Raw genomic sequence first — 16,207 nt, forward strand, 5'->3', positions numbered from 1 at the left:
TAGAGACAACACCTGTTGGGTAACTACAGATTATTACAGAATTATCACTGAATCTGCTCGTTGGGTTGACCTCATTATTGCTTGTTCCATTGTCAAACCCAAGCAAGAATACTGCACCTCTCAGTTTTACCTATGACTATGTGGTGCCCTATATCATTCACTTGGTGTAAATTATGTTTTACAACAATAAAGGGATGTCAGCTGAAGGCCTTTGTTCTGTTATTATTAATTATTAATAATAATAATTGTTAAAATATACAGCTTTGATGAGAATAGCATCTAAATAGGGATACAGGTTTAACAGAGAGCATTGCTGTGTAGGATCACAAGAAAATGCATTTCTCTGGAAATACTGCTGTCTGTGCGTAGAAGTGACAGCAGCAAAAATATGGATGTAAGGATGTGATGAAGATGAAGATGAAGATGACATATTCACAAGGAATGAGCACAGAAAATAGTTCCAATCAAAATTCCGCATTTTAAATGCCATAGGAAAACATTAACTTTCCACACTCCTTAGCACTTCCCTCCTTCCCTATAAATGCTGCCTCTAGAGTCAGTTATTATGCATGCATTAATTTATTTAATATTTATTTATTTTCCCAATCCTCTGCATTTCCAGCTGCTCTTCTCTCTCTCATTTCGGTTCCTGATTGCTGCCCCCCACTACAAGTTGTTACCCTCCAGGGCAGCGGTCAGTGGGGTGGGGGGATGCAGACTGCAGGTGGGAGGCTGAACATGAGTGCTGTGGGGGTGTGACTGTAAGAGCTGAGGAGGCTGTGGGCCGTGTACCAGAGGGACAGACAGACAGCGTTACACCGCTGTGGTCAGAATTCTGGCCAGCATCACTGAGTGTAGTTTTGGCGACTGTTTCTCAAAGAGCAAACTGCACAGAGTTTAGAGAAGAGCTACAACAAGGAGTGGTGGTCTGAGAAATCTACTTGTCAGTGACAGGCTTACCTTGATGTCTTACCCAATGAAAACCATAGTCTGTTTGGACACATTCTGTAGGGGGACAAAGGAATCTATGCCACAGCATTTTTAAATGAAGATGAGTGCAGTTGTCGTGAGAAATGATGCAGGAATGAACTGAAGAGCTCCAGCTGTGTGTGCGGGATGAGCAGAATGGCATTTGTGCATGCAGGGTGGCAGAGCCAGCCCTCATGAGGTGTGTCTGCATCGTCCCATGCATTCTGGTGCAGATGTGGTAGCACAGCAGCACTTGGTGGCATGGACAGCCCCAGGCTGGTTGAGGCTCAGTGTAGGAGTCTGCGTGGCTCCCAGCTCCACATCAGGCTTGTCAGCCCTCATTCGGGGACCTTTGCACCATGAGCTACTGAACTTAAATCTTCTGTTATCTCTTCTGACATAAAAATCTATTGCTCTATTACACATTCTGAGAGGGAGACCCTAAGTGCAAGAACTAGTTCTTTCCAGAGGAGAAAAAGGAAAGAGGAAAGCGAAATCATTAGTTGGTTAAGAGCTGAAAGACCCATAGGAGGAGGTGTGGGGAAGACTCTATTATGCTGATTTTAACAGCGCGCTTTGCAAGACATCGCTTCTTGCGGTGATCTTTCGGATGGACTTGGATGTAAGGAGAAAGATGAGCCAGGAGATTGTACTGATCTTTGTAACGTTGTTATCACTCTATGATACACTGATACATACACTGTATACTTCTTTCGAACTCACAAACATAGTCTGCTGCATAGTCTGACTAGCGAACAGAAAATAAGAGATGGCAGAGCTGAAAATGTCTGCCAAAAATGAAAAAAAAATCATAGGATATAATGCCTTCTCTGTACTGTGTGAACGAGGCGTCTGTTGTAGCTGTTTGTTGTGTGGAAACCCAATGAAATGTAACTTCTGCATGGCAAAAAAATTGCAACAAATCTGGAACTTACTACTTGAACTGCTTCTGGCAGCAAAGAATGTAATTTCAGGTCAGTCTATGAGTTACGTCTTCATAACAGGATCCTTCTTTGACTTACAGCCCCATCAGCTCCTCGGGCACATACTTCTTAAACATGCAGCAATTTCTGTTCAGTCAAATTAGGCAGCTACCTCAAGTGCACCTTATTTTCTACATGCAAATATTTTAATGATATCAGATGCTGAAAATGAGCTCACTCCGTTCTCTGCAGTTCATTACACCAAAAACCAATCGGTGTAAACAGGGTTGTTTTGTAGCACTGTCATGGACTGCGCAGTGCTGGGCTGTAAAATCCTTTGGGAACAACTAAGGAAGATCAAATTCAATACAGACACACAGAGATCAGAAATGTTATTGAAATGTAATTCATTTCAGTTTTTCTGAAAGTAGCTCTTTTTTGTCACTAAGCAAAACTGACCATCTCCCATCCGAGCACCTCTTCTGGAAGGGCCTTCAGCCAGCGCTGCCGAGAGCTCCCAGGGAATGGCATCTCCTCTGCTTTCCCCAGCGTGATCGTCTGAAGTGAATGGCACTTACACAAAGGAACACGTTAGGTGTCCGTGCAGAAACCGCAACTTCCAGAGACATACAGATTTTTCATAAATTTTATTTTTTCTTAAAAAGACCAAATTTCTTCATAAAAAGTTTGACAGCTAGGAAAGTTCATAGACAGTCATAGCAGAGCGTTCACAAGAGAGAAAGCAGGGGGGCAGCTCCGCAGGCCGGGAAGTTGGGCGCTTGCTGGTTTCATCGGTGCAGGGTTGCAGTGATGTCCTTCCAGTCTTGTATCGGAGGGAAGGCCGCTCAGCCAGCACCCCAGACTGTGCTGGGGCTCTCTGCCTGCTGCCCTGCCTGCAGCTGAGCGGCGCACGGCTGCCGGTGGCCGAGTGCCCGGCTCCTTCCTGGAGCTGCCTTCCTCCAGCAGGGCTGGGTGGCCGCGGCAGGAACCGGCCCCTGGTCAGCGCTGGAGAGAAGCAGGTGCACAGGTTCAGTCCGCAGCGAGAAGTGACTGCTGAACAGAATCATTCTCGGGTCTGGGAGGAAGAGCGCTGCTTTCCAAATGCATGGAACGAGTACAGACTCAGAGCACCGGTCGGGTTGTGTCTCCTCAGGCCTGGGTCAGGGCTCGTGGTTTGCTGGTGTGGTGTATGGCTCCGCTCCATAAGGTTTTGTAATGTAGGGCCGGGAAGGTGTGAGGGAGCTGCAGGCCGTAAGTAACGCAGCGTTCGGTTTTGGGGGTTTTGGTGCAGACATCTCTCCAGAGAAGTCAAAATTTCAAATAAGAAAGCAATTTTCTCATAAAAGCATAACTGTAGTTCCTTTTAATATTCATATTTCTTTTCTGCCAAAGAAAAGAAACTCTTTGTGAAAAGTCAAATAAAAATCAGATGTAATTTTAATGCCTAACTGATCTATTAGGGAATTTTGCATTAAGAGCTTTCAGAAATCCTTATTTATCTTTTTTCTTTATGTAAATTAAAACATTTAATCTATATGTGTTCAGTGTAAAATTTTAATTTTAAAATTGTATTGTTTCCATAGGCTGGCTGTGTTCACGCCTTGGTCAAATCAGATTCCTCTTCCTTCTCTGCTCATTTTGTGTTTAATTTCATGATTATCCAGTGGAAGACAGACGCCCCAATTCATTGAAGCACATATACTTGCATTAAAAATCCATATCCTTTCAGGAAAGATATTAAGTATATACGTAAAACCCATGAAAATCACAATTAATCAGGTTGCTGAAATAGGTCCATTGTCATTTTGCTTTGTAAAACTTTTCTTTTATTGCTTCATTATACTCCATTCTGGCCAGCGTTTCTCCCATTCCTTATTTGCTTTGCCGAAATTGAGTATAATTGTTATTCATTTATTAAGGTTAATTTTTACACCGTTTAAAAATCTGACTGAATGACGATCCTTATTTCCCAGCTTCCCTTAACTACAGTTGGGCCTTTACAATTGTGTGTACCTCAGAAAAAGGCAAAAAAGCAAAGGCCTCCCTTGGCCGCTGTGGGAGCGCGCTGCAGGGGCGGCTCCCAAAGCAGAGCTGCTCACTGCTCTGCCTCACAGGTACAGCATGGGGACGTGTTTCATGTACGTCACTTATGTGTTGTGTCACTGTTGAAAATTTTGCTCTCAGCTGTGCAGGGCTACATGGCTTCCCGTCCTGCCGGAGTCACACAGCCGCAGTGGTGGGTGATGCTGTCCCAGGTGAGGATGGGGTGCTGAGCTCTGCAGTGCCAGTGGAGCCACCCCATGTCCTGCCAGCCCCAGCTGTCACCCAGCCCCCCGTGGTGTCCCCACGTGGTTTGGGGTCCTGAGATGTCTCGGAGGGACTCTGGGAAGCTGGGGCTCAGTGCAGGCTTACAGCATTTTCATGAGTTGCGCTGGGAGATGTAGGCGTTTTCAGTGAACGCTGCCAAAGCAATTAATAGTAAGGTACTTTCAGTACAATCGTGCTAATTAGCCCTAAGCGTATTTCCGTCCTTCGTCTCTCTGCTGCCATGTGAAGTGGTGTCTGTCAGTCTACAGGTCAGGGCTGGGTAGTTTGTGAACACACAGCCTGGCTGCCCCCATCTCCTGAGGTGCTCCTGTTTTTGAAGATGTCTCAGCATTTAACTTGCAAGGCACTGACAGGTTTCCAAATGGTTCCTCTAAAACTATTGGATACAAGTGCTAGTTTAAAAAGCTCTAGATTTAACAGATGCTGTTTAGCCTACATCTCTACTGTTAAGTGACCTTCTTTATGCCAATGAGCTGGATTACAAATGTGCACCAGATATGTTCTATTGAATGTAACTTGTTTTTTCACAGTTATTGACATTTTAACAACCTCTGTTTAGGAGCAGTTAATTACTGTATGTAATAATCAATTGTAAAAATTTCTTAAATCAAAAGCAAACTTCAAAACCCCTGGTGATGTGAGCGGAGCGGTGATAGGGCTTGATGCCATCGGCTTTCCTGCGAGTCGGCCACATAGATTAGTTTCTGGCTTATACTAATTGTCACGGATGTTTCCCTTTCTAATTTGTTATGGTTTGAGTCCTGTTTTTTATAACCACTTTCATATCCTCTTTTAGCAAGGACATATAAACTTCCTTGTGAGTAACATTGGGAGCTCTGGGGGTGCCAAGTGAGCTGCTCTGAAATGTGAACCACTCTGAACTACTGAGAGCTTTCAGGTTACACGGTTTGCTCCCATCCATGCTGCACACAAGTGTCTTCAGTGTCGGAAGTTGCTCCTTTTAAAGACACGTGAGCAATACTTCTCTCAGAAGTACAGCCAGGCTTGGCTGTTAGCGTGTCAGCTGCTGAGGTGTTTTGTTCTCTTGGTTTTGCCTGCTCGGGTCTGGCATCGTGTTGCTGTGCCATGTTGTGCTCTACGTCCATGTCTTAGTGACCTCCCATGTCGCATGCAAAAGATGACATGGAAGGCAAATATTACACCAAAGGTCACATTTCCAAGTTTCTTTTAAAGCAGTCACCCTGGGTGCAGGTCCGTGGCTGCCGGCCCAGCACAGTGGGCGTTGATCTGTGGCTGCCTGTGTCCGTCTGTGTGCAGCATCCACTGCCTACGGGCTGTGTGCAGGTGTGAGCTATTTGCTGGGGCTGAAGGCACAGCTCTGACTTCTGTCTCCAAGGAGCGCAGGGCTGGTATGAGAGCCAAGGAAGTGTTGAAAAAAGGAACAGGAAACAGATGGGAGAGAAGACTTCTTGAAAGTCTGCGGCACTATGAGGCTCCCGGCCGGTCCAACACCTGAGTGTGGGGCGCTGTGCGCGGCGGGGACAGATGGGCCCAGGTAAGGGGTGGCCATGAGCTTGGCAAGGCAGTGGAACCCACTTGGTGTGTGCCAGGCTGTGTGGCTCTGAGCAGGCCGTGACACCGCGGGGCCCTGACAGTGTGGGGCGGCTGCCCGGCACAGCTCTGTGCCTGCAGCTGTGGCTCCTCACGGCCCGACGTGCTGGCGGCCGTGTTTATGTTTTCCTTCAGAGTGGGGCTGAGCTCTTTAACCGTGAGGAGAAATGTAATCGTTTTGCTGATAAGACAGTGAAATACTGCAGTCTCACTGACCTCTGAACACGGATCCAAACCACCAGGCTGCGGAGCCCCCGGCGCCATCCCACGGCTGTGTGCCACTGACGGCCCCGCAGCGTCCCCAGCACCCCGCTGTGCCCCACGATGAGCTCCAGCACGGCCCTCCGCCCGCGCCCCCGGCCCTGCCACCCTCAGATGGAGCATTAAACCTCAAGATGCAGTGAACACTAATCCTGATTTATTTAGGATTTATCTGCATTATTAATTCCAGGCATGTTGTGAAAAAGTACTGAGGGTTCCAGTTTGCGTTTAAACTTCGGCTCTTTTGGAGAGAGGTTTATTTGAATCTTCTCCCCAAAGTGACGTGTTAGCCAAAATCTCAGACTTTCCCATTTTTAAAACACTTGTATGGGAGCTATCCATAATAATGTGACTTATTGATATTTTTTTTCCAGTAAATACCCTCTTGAACTATTTTATGCATTAATCTGGATTTGATGTGGATTTAAACATTTACAATGCAAAATAATGTGGGTTAAAAATAATCCCCTTTGATAAAGCTAAAAAACCCCACAACTGTCACCGTCTCTGACAGCCGGGCCTCAGTGCCACCCTTGGACGGATGGAGCTGCGGTGCTGGGGCTGCCGAGTCCCAGCATTGAGCTCACTGCTGGCCCCCAGCACGGCCCTCAGACTTCCGTGTCCAGTTCTGGGCTCCTGGATTCCAGGCAGACAGGGAACTGCCGGAGAGAGTCCAGTGGGGGGCTGCAGAGATGGTGGGGCCCTGGGGTGTCTCCCGATGGGGACAGGCTGTTCACCTGCAGAAGCGAAGGCTGAGAGGGATCCTGTCAGCGCCGATCAATATTTGAAGAGCAGGAGTCATGGGGATGGCGCCGGGCTGTGTTTGGTGGTGCCCGGCAGCAGGACAAGGGGCACTGGCACAGACTGGAGCCCATGGAGTTCCATATGGATGTTAAAAGAACTTTGCTATGAAGGTGGCAGAACCCTGGCAGAGCTGCCCAGAGAGGCGGGGGAGCCTCCTTCTCTGGAGATGTTAGGAACCCACCTGGACACATTGCAAGCTGCTGTAAGGACCTGCTTTGGGGGGAGGAGGGGAGGGGTTGGATTGGGGGAGCTTCAGAAGTCCCTTCTAACCCCTATGGCTCTGTGATTCCATTGCTTCTGCCCACACCCTGCCTCTGCCTGACTCTGTTTGGGTTTTGCAGAAGGGAAGTGCTCTTCTGGGCTCAGTACTGTACAGTCTGAACCACAGTCTGTCCCCAGCTCTTGCAGATGATCTCAGGCCGATGAAGGCCATTGCAAAACAGTCCCCTTCCTTCCAGTGTGGCCATTGGGAAATTGCAACAGAAACAGCTGTGTTAGAAACATGGTTACTGCCAAGAGCCACGCTCACTGGAGGCCGTGGTGCCCGGAGTTCGTTGTACCAGAAGCAGCTCCCTCTCGCCCCAGGGCAGCGCGGCACTGTTCTGCCCGTGGCCGAGCTCTGCTGCAGCCCACCCGCCTCTCAGTTCAGCTGTGATTTGTGGAAGAACCGTTTGAAACAGCTTCACACTGATGTGGCATTGGTGTTTGAGAAAATAGTTCTCAAATGCAGATATTTCCAATTTACGCCTTTTATCCGTAGAGGTGCTAGTATAGAATTTGCCCATTCTTCTCTCCACTGTGGTGTTCCTCCTCACATGCCTCTTCACGTCTATTCTAAACCAGATTGCCAAGCCTATAGGGAACAATTTTCCAGTGTATTTATTTGTTTCCTGAATAGGCACTTGGGACACAGGCATCTCTTGATAATCTCTGCACACAAGAACAGAACTACAAGAGCTTCTGACAATGCAGTACAACACAGTATTTCTGCAGTGAAACTGAAATGTGAAAATTAACTAAGACATGTTCTCTAGCAGATACAAAATTTGGAATTGTCTATTGAAAAATGGCAGGGCAGGAGAAGCCATCATACAGTGTGGAGCTAGCTGTCACCACTCAGGTGAGAGATCTTGGGGCTACAGTAAGTAGTTTTCTCTAGCATCATTTCAGTGCTTAGCAGTAATCAAATGATCAAACATTGTCAGGGATCATTAGGAAAGAAGTAGAGAAAAAAAGCATAAAGATCATTAAAGTCCTTTAATCACAGGCTGTTGAGGCTTCTGGGGAAGCATCGTCTGCTCACTGAGTCATTCTCTTGCTGATGAGGCTCTCTTGTTGGTCAGCGTTGTGGATAGGATGTCGCCTAGATGGGCCACGAATTCGATTTTTCTTCTTACCATCTCTTAATTGATATGTCTAGTTCAGTTGCAGAACTTTTCCAACATGGTAGGGCTTGGAAATCCGTGAGGAGTATACTGTCGTTGTGTCTTTATGATAGCAGCTGTGGTACTGACAGCCAGGTGTTTGTCATCAAAAGGACAAGTCTTCCCTTCAGTCTTGTGTTGAACTGAGTGCATGCTATAGCCTAGGGCAGACCAAAATTTACATTTATCAAAATTCTGATAGTACTGTTATCCCAAATTCTGGTAGTGTCTTTCCCCTCCTCCTTTTGCAATTTCTCTTGTTTTTTCAATGCCGTTTCAGGTGGTGCCTCTGCAGAAGGTGCCATTTCATCCCATGGTTCCCTGGCATGGGGTAAATGCTGCTGTTTGGCCCTGTGAGCCCATACTGGGAGTGTCCCATGCTGGGAGGCTCAGCCCAGGGCTGGCTGTGCATTGCTGGGCCAGAGCTGCTGTCCTGTAGAGCGAGGCTGTGCGGCACATGGGGCCTGAGAGATCCATTGAGTGAGGAAAACCCGGTGTCAATAAGCAGCTCTGTGGGATCAGTCAATGAACTGCCTTGCAGACGGCTTCCGACCAGTTCTCCAGCAACAATCAAACAGTCTTTAGCTGCTATCAGCCACTTCCATCACCTCTGAGACTGGCAGTTTTCCAATAAAGCCGATACCCCCCCCCAGGGTAAGGCCATCAGCGGGAGGTGGGCATTGTCTTTTTACTCCAGCAATTTGAGGACAATGTTAGCTTACACTCCATTAGCAGGCAGGACACCGACCCCTGACCCTGGCATTGACCCGCGACCCGTGGTTGGGCGTAGGGGAGTTAAGGTGGTCTGCAGCCGCTCTGCCAGCACCAAGCTGCAGTGCAGCACACAGCCGTCATGCTGAGGCTCTGGCCAGAGCAGCGGTGCTCTGTGACCAGCCATCCCCATACAACCAAAGCATTAGGGTCCTGGTTCTGAGTGCAGAATTTGGATCAGCAGTTCGGACGCTGTCTTCAGGAGGAGATGCTGGATGCACCAGGGCATGCCGAGGATGCCATGTTCACACAGAATGGCCTGCAGAGGTGTGCCCAGAGCCACCAGGTCTGTCTGTGAGGTGCTGGACTGCTCTTGGTGGGCTCTGAACTGGCCTGGCACCATGGTGAAGGCACAGGGGGACACCTGGGGAATCCAAAACGCAGCAGAGCCGCAAAGCCAACCGCGTTCCAGCAAACCTGCTTGTCTGACTCGCACTTCATTCACTTTGTCCGCGCTTTTCCCTGTTGAGGACTTAAAGGCCTGCCTGTCAATAAACACATTAGCTCACTAAACATTCGGATGCCTTTTCTTCTCTGGATTAACCCTTCGGGAGCTGGGGCTTCCTTTGGATTTGTTAGGGTATTGATCACAGATTGCGTTTGCCTTTCAAACTCTCTTTCTGTTTTAGACTTGACAGATAGTTTCAGTGCTGCAGTCAAGCAGCAAATTCACTGCAGCTTCACAGAGAAAGGCGCCTCAGTGAGCATCCCGTGCTGCTTTTCTTCTGGGATAGAAAGATGCCTCTTCTGTAACCTTCCAAAGAAACGTGCTCACCATCATTAGGAACAACCTATTCTCATTGGCATTGCTAATTAAGCAAATATTGAAATCTTAAGCAATGACAGATATAATATATGTTTATTCTTAGTATTAGGAAAAATTAAATTAAATTAAAACATGCTTTAGCTTAATTCAGCTTTTCTTTTCCTATTGAAAACCGTACCTCTTTTTGGTAAGTGTCTGTAAATGGGCACGAAAGTTTAAAAGGCAGCCAGCTGAGATAGCCCCACTGTTTCTGGTTAAGAACAGATTAAAGAAGCTCTTAGGAGAATGACTTGGAAGAAACTTTGCGAAATTGAAAGCTCGTATCTTATGACCCAGGTGACCCAAACTGATGCAAAAATATCAGAATTAGTGGCCTATGTAAAAAACAGAACTTCAGGCTTTTTTTGTCTGTTCCCAGAGCCTGCCTGAGAATCTGGAGTAAAATGTATGCTGGTTTTTGTGAAGGCCATTTGCTGTTTCACCTCTCATACATACTGTGTCCCTTAAAAATGCAAATGCACCTGCCTGGCTGAGAACTACACAAAGGTGTAGTGTTTCAGTGTGGTCTGGGCCCTATCCTCAGGTTTTCGAGGTCTCAGTGTATCTCCTTGTTGACCTCTGTGCTGCTCCTGTACAGTTACTACTTCTCATGAGACTCTGAATAAATTATACTGAAGCTACATGCTTTGGGTTGAGGTCTCTCTGTTAAACCTGCTAAGATCTTTCCCATTTTTCTGTCTAGAGGAGGATTTCTTAGTATTTCCTCCTTCTTTAATGATTTTTTTGTTTTACGAATTTTTTAGAATTTGCCGTGCCCCACATGTGGAGAGTGTCTGTACAAAAGTAATTCACTCCCTGGGCAGTATCTGAGTTCATCTTTCTGGGCATTGTATTGAATACCAAAAACTAAGTAAGATGACATAAAAACCCATCCAGACCTCATCTTGAGGCTTGGCTCCCATATAGTTCCTCAGACCAGAGAAGTCTAGCCTCTCCTTCCTCAAATCATTGTTCCTTTCCCATCTGTATCCCGTTGGTTTTAGCAGCAATGGCATCTTCCTTTGAACGTGGCTAACCCTTCCTGAGCGGGAGGACCACCAGCTAACAAGGTCAGTTTCGGGCTAAGAAAGCTATAATTCTACAAATGCATTATAGGATGTAGATGTGGTCCCACAACATGGTAGAAGAGGCAGCCATTACAAGTCAATTAAATAATTGAAGCATGTACAGTTCAGGAACTGAATATGCTGCCTTTCCTCATCCTGTTCTATTGTGCAGAGGTTGCTTTGCCCCTGACCAGACATGACCTGATTCTAAATGCTGTTCTAACGGGTTTTGCTGGTTTCCTTTCTCCGTTTATTTTCTGATTTACTCTCATTTGGGCCACAGAGATTTCTGAGTGTCTTCAGAATCCATATAAGTTTGTATCATTTTTTGCCTTCTGCAACGTGTAGCTGCTCTGAAACGCGCAGTTGATGTAGGAAGTGCAGTGTTATTTACCACCTAACTTAGCATCTCCGTACCTAACAGCATTCCCAGGAGATTCCTTAGGGCACCGCCTATGTTACCATCATCCTGTCTTAACACTGTGGCATAAGCCTGGAGAGGAAGGCTCTCTCCCTCTGTAACGTTTGTGTCAGATAAGACACTAATAGTTGTGATTTAAAGGGTCCTTCTAAGGCCGGGCACAATTACCATGTCAGCGCGGGCGTTCGTTTGCTCAGTCACACTCAGGAAGTCGCGTCACTTCCCTGCTGCGGAGCGGCGGTGATGGTTCCTGCTTTATTTCACAGGCGCGTTGAGAGGACCGCTTAACACTTTTCCGTCATCGGTGCTGTGCTGTGTGGCACAGCTCCGTGCCTGGCTGCAGCGAGTCGCAGCGCGTCACACCCAGCCCACTGGTCAGCCTTCACACAGCCCCTGCAGGCACCTGTCCTGCAAAAGCCCCAGCCCTGATGTGAGGGGAAGCCTTATTCCCGCGGAGAGTATTTGTTTAAGAGGATTTCCTTTCTCATGCAGGGACAGCAGTAGCCATGCCAATAAGAGTGGGAGTGATTATGAGAGATTGACTGGTGGAATATAATCCCTGTGCTGTACTGATCTGATCTGGTGAAGATTGCGTTTCAAAGGTAGCAGCTCATCCCGCTCCAGGAGTGGTGTTCCACCCACAAATAGGGCTTAATGAGATCCGACAGGCCTGATTTCTCTGGTGATACAGTAAAACAACACGACCGATTCTGATGGTTTGGGGTCCTGACCTTTAACAAGGCCTTGTGACGTAGGGCGGGCTGCCCAGGAGAGATGGAGGGGCAGGAGGCCGGGGGACAAGGTCGGCGGATAATGAAGTGGTCAGCATTGGATTTCTGTCACTCACGGTGGTTAAGTACAACAGCAAGGGGCTGCAGCCAAAGGAACTGCTAAAGAGCACATGCAGAAAGGAACAGGCAGGAGAGCCTGGGGAGGATCTTTGTTACCTTTTGGGGTGAACTCTGAAGGTCCGAGTGACTTTGGTAATGAAGATGGTGAGTGCAGAAATCATGCAAAGAGTGAGAGAACAAGAAAGAAGTAGAAGAGATTAAACTGAACAGTGAAGGAAGTCCAAGGAGACTCTTAATTTGGCTGAGCATTGCAATCAGGTGCTGAGAGGGAGCAGAAAAAGCAAAATAGAGGTAGTGAAATAGAGGGCTGGAGCGGAAGTGACTGCAGCGGCCGCTTAGGGCCGGCTGGCAGCGAGGATGCGGAGTGCTGTTGTGCTGCTCGCCGTGCTGCTGTGGGCCCGATGGCTGCATGGGCCCAATGGCTGCCCGCCACGGAGCCCCAGCCATGTGTCCATCAGCCAGCAGCTGCCAGCCTCGGCCTTGGCTGAGCTGAGGGCTGAGGGGACAGAGATGGTCTGTCTTCTGAGCTCCATTGTGCTGCTAGATCTAAATTTAGAGTGACTATTAGCTAGGAAAATAACCCATGTGGTATCAGCCTACCTGCTGGGAATTCAGACAGCATAACGGTGAAATGTAGAGGAAACGAAGACCTGTTACTAAAGAGGTGCTGTCAGGTGATTATGTCCAAATTCAAGATACATTTCCTTTGCAACTGTGCTCCAGGTTCTGATAGAAATATTTAATTACAGTTTTGCTACTGTGGCTACCTGGAATGCAGCCGGTGGGTATTAAACGCATTCAACCCAACACGGAACAGTTATAATACTGCACAGCAACCCCAAAATTAAGCTAACAAGAAACAAAAGTGAAAATGTTAGTCTCGGCTTATTATTCAACTTAGATAAGATGCTAAAAGCAACTGAAATGATCACTGAAGGTTAGGGAAGTAGATTTGAAAGCACTTTGGACTCAGTGGCATGAACTAGTTTTATTTTCACGAAGAGAAAATAATACATTGTTTTAATGCCAGTTATTCCTTTATAAATGTTCAAGCTGCAAAGCCCACAAAGAGTGAAGTCATCCCATCAGATATGTACAGTGGGCTCATATGCAGTATAACCTTCAGTGGCAGCTGCACAGCTGTAAGCAGGGTGACAGGGAGTAGCCTGTGGCTGTACCTGCTGCAGCCCATGGAAGATTTGCTCTTTACTTGTGCTTTTCCTTATTTGGGTTTGTATTGTTGCTTTTTTTCCCCTCTTGTAAATGAGAACGTGGAAGCCAGGCAACCTGGTAGAGAGGTGGATTGCATGATTATTCGGCATTGTTTTAATTTGTCTTTGGATGAATTCTCATAAGCTTTCATGAGAAAATCTCCCATTAGAAGCATTCATTTAATTTAAGAACAGTTGGGAGAGGAAGGGCTGAGATGACAGATGGAGGACTGTGGGTGTCTTATAAGAGAGAGCAGAGCTTTTTGTATTTGTCTTTTGTGGCACATAGTTGCTGTTCTCGGCTGCTTCCATTTTTTTAATCTGTGCTTTTTGTGCAGTATTTCTTAGAAATCTCTCTTTTGTACTGTAAGTCTAATAGATTTCATTAGTTTTTCCTGTACTGTGCCAGCTTTAAAACATAATAATATAACAACCTATAGAGATATGTCTTGATAAGCAAGCAGAATAAAGTAGGCTTTAGCTCTGATGTGTGGATTTCAGTCCGGTTTTGAACTGCATACTATTTTGCAGGAAAACATATGGAAATATAGAACTGATTTCTTCACTGTATGAAGTGTCTGTTTGTCCAGCGCGTGTTACGTGTGTTCTAAGGACCGTTGTCTGTATTTTGATAATCAGGACTTAACGCCTCTTTTAACAGTGGTTAAGTTATAATAGCAGATAATTTGTAGATGACTCTGCATTGGGGCTGTCAGGTCCCTTCACTGAACTAACTGGAATTTAAAAGCAAATTTAAATCTTGTTGAAGTAAATTGGAAAGTGGCAAAATGTTTGTTCTGTACAAAAGTTGCTTTGCTCTGCGATGTAAGAAGCAAAGTGAGGCCAAAATTCCAAACATCTGTCTGGCTTGTTCTCACAGTGCTGCCCATGAATTTCTTTTCATCTGTGTGCGCCGTCCCAGAATTTGCACTGCGCTTAACAAATCAGTTGATAAGAAAAGCAAAGTGCATTCATTGGATTTTTGTTTTTTGTGAAGCTTTCAATTTAACACGACCAAAACAGAATGCCACCCTCCCCACAGATCCCTCACTGTTCACCATTTTTGAATGATTATTCTCTGGTTAAACTCAAAAATCCTTTCCAAGATGCTGTCTCCTGTTACTCACATTTCTGCAGCCGCTTCTTTTTGTTGTCACATGTTTCAGTCCATAAAACACAGTGCCATAACAAACTTTGTAGCCTTTTATTTTTCCACCATATTCATTCAGATCTCTTATTCTTTCTCCATTCCTCCTTCTAACAAAGCAAGCTTCACATTTACCACTTTCAGTCTTATCCTTCCTGTTTCACTGCATATTCCTGTGCTCTTCCCGTCAGCTTCATCACAAATCGGATTTCTCCTATATTTTTAACTCTGCCTGTGGCAGGGGCTGGAGCCTGATGATCTTTGAGGTCCTTTCCAACCCAAGCCCGTCTGTGATTCATTCTATGACTTCTTGGTCTCATAAAAACATGTCAATATTTTATTCCATTCTGCATCATCCTCATCACTTTCCACAGTCTCAACTGTGAATTCTGTGAACTCTTCAAAATCTGCACGAATGTGCACAACTTGGCTTTTTTTCCTTTAGGATGTGTTGTTCCTTAATTCCATCACAGTACTGAGCTCAGCAAGGAGCTCTGTGGTGATCCTGACTCAGCTGCTCTGGCTCTGTTTGGGTGGGATCTGTGGAAGAGGCGCACGGCATCCCGCTCCGCTCCGGGATGTGGGCAGCGTTGGTGCAGCCGCCCCTCCTGCATTCTGCCATGGGACTTCTCGTCCTGCTCAGCTCCTGGGAGCCCCCACCGGCTCCTTCCCATACCCGCAGCCCAGCCCTGCAGGACATGCTGACACCTTCCAGCTTCCTTTTTCCCTCCTTTATTGCCAGCTCTGTTACAGTCTCCTTCTTTTGCGGCTTACTAATATCAGCTACCCCAACCCTGGAAACAATTATCCTCTGACCCATTGTCTTCATGAGGAGATGGATAGGCAGGGACATTCCTACATCTGTCTTTTCCTGCTGTCCTGATTTATTACTTTGTAAAATAATGAAACATTAAAAAGGTTGAACCTGAACTGAAGCTATGACTGTGACACTATTAATCAAACTGTTGGAGAATTGCTTAATATTAGGTGCCTTGAGCACTGAGCCAGCCTAAAAGTTGGCCTGAAACGCTGTCTAAATGTTGAATGTTGGGCCCAGGAAAAACAGCTCTCCATTGCTGTGTGTTTTCTTACAAGATGTGGCCATACAATGTAGCAGAGCCCAAAGCAGCACTGAGGCTGAGGAAGGCAGAAGGTGGCTGTAGTGGGCTCTTCAGTCTGCTCCTGGCGTGGAAGTGGGCTTTGGTGGAATCAGGCTATTGCAAGACGTGTCTCAGCTGGCAGGGGTTGGGAGCTCCGTGCTTCCTTGGGTGCAGGGAGCTGAGATACCCCCAGCCTTCTCCCCAGGAGGCGGCGTTCCCTGTTGCGCTGGCAGGCCGTGCTGTCACCGCATCCCTTCTCTTGCACTGCGCTCGCCTGATGTCTCAGTTCCGGCACACAGACACTGTCTGGGAAGCTGAGCTCCAGCCCCAAAATATTTAGTTAGCAGCCATTCTGTTAAGTGGAATTGACTTTTTATCGGCTTTCCTCTGTACGGCTGCCACCAGCGAAGGCCGTTTCCTCCTTCCCTCTCTTCGGCTGTCAGCCCGCCCCACGTTCCTATCGGCAGCCGTTAGCTCTGATCGATACCGAGCCCTGTGTAACAGCTCACGCACGGCTGCCCTCGTCCGCATCGACCGCAGCCCTTCCAACAGG

At 46.9% G+C, this 16,207-nt stretch overlaps 1 protein-coding gene across 11 annotated transcripts in view; it reads left to right on the plus strand.

Annotated features, from left to right (window-relative positions):
• ZFHX3 (zinc finger homeobox 3) overlaps positions 1 to 16,207 on the plus strand; it is a 512,524-nt gene that overhangs the window by 334,648 nt on the left and 161,669 nt on the right. Inside the window, exon 1 of one of the 11 annotated variants that reach the window (XM_090149534.1) lies at positions 5,641 to 5,736. The exons of 9 other annotated variants lie outside the window; for them this stretch is intronic. The gene's annotated coding sequence lies outside the window, so the exon portion shown is untranslated. Of the gene's footprint in view, positions 1 to 5,640; positions 5,737 to 11,427; positions 12,167 to 16,207 lie in introns of those variants that run through there. One more of the 11 variants, XM_090149537.1, reaches the window with a different exon arrangement.

The sequence above is a fragment of the Phasianus colchicus genome, chromosome 13 (genome assembly GCF_987193195.1).
Source record: "Phasianus colchicus chromosome 13, bPhaCol1.hap1.1, whole genome shotgun sequence".
Taxonomy (NCBI): Eukaryota; Metazoa; Chordata; class Aves; order Galliformes; family Phasianidae; genus Phasianus; species Phasianus colchicus.